The sequence below is a fragment of the Pseudomyrmex gracilis genome, unplaced genomic scaffold (assembly GCF_002006095.1).
Source record: "Pseudomyrmex gracilis isolate BER0280 unplaced genomic scaffold, ASM200609v1 scaffold_1014, whole genome shotgun sequence".
NCBI lineage: Eukaryota > Metazoa > Arthropoda > Insecta > Hymenoptera > Formicidae > Pseudomyrmex > Pseudomyrmex gracilis.
In genome coordinates, this window is record NW_018021598.1 from 14,752 (window position 1) to 15,595 (window position 844).

An 844-nucleotide genomic window follows, 5' to 3' on the forward strand; every position below is an offset into this window, starting at 1 on the left:
TGCAGGTTAGCAGCGGAGGTTTGCAGCAGGCCTGTCCGATGTAAAAGGAAGGTCACGGCTGTCTCCATCGTCGGGTGTTCGCCTCGTTTCCTCGGCTTCCCAGCGCCGAGGTTCGCTGTCCTCCTCGCTGTCATCTTTCTCGTCGCTTATTCCCGGAGACTCACCCCTCTGGTCGTCGTGCGAGTGCCTAGCTGCGACTCCACGCACACCCTTTTCTCTCGTTTTCTCTCGCCTTTATTTACCATCGACGGCTCCTGATATCTCCTCCAGTAGTGCGTTCTCGGTGTGGTGAGGCGCCAAGAGCATACAAAAAAGATAATACGAATAAGCAACTAAATCTAACGCACGCAAGCAAGCCCTGGAGGATCTTGGCGCTTCCCAGACGGTTCGCACCCCCGGACTCCCGCGATCATGACAGCTTTTTGTGGCGAGGGAGGAGCGGCGCGACTACCACGTCACAATATATATATATATACGTCTTTCCTCTCTCCCGCCTCCGAGCGATGACCCTCCGACCTATTGTAAAATTCGCGACATCATATCTAATCACACACCACCGACAAAATTTGTAACATCCCCTTTAAATGAATAAATTAATATTTTGATTATAATCAATCCATTTAATTAAGTCGACCTTTCACTCTCCACATCCTTAATCGATCGCACGGTCTCGTCTTTAGTCAATAAAGTTGAATCTCTAGACTTAAAAAGAGACCGACAAGCGGGGCCTCATTGGATAGAGTAAGATCGACATACGCCGTTGACCTGTCCGTGATAGCATACAAACTCGCTCGACTCTGCTACAGCGGGATCGCCTACCTGCTGTGCGGAGACAGAAAATCGA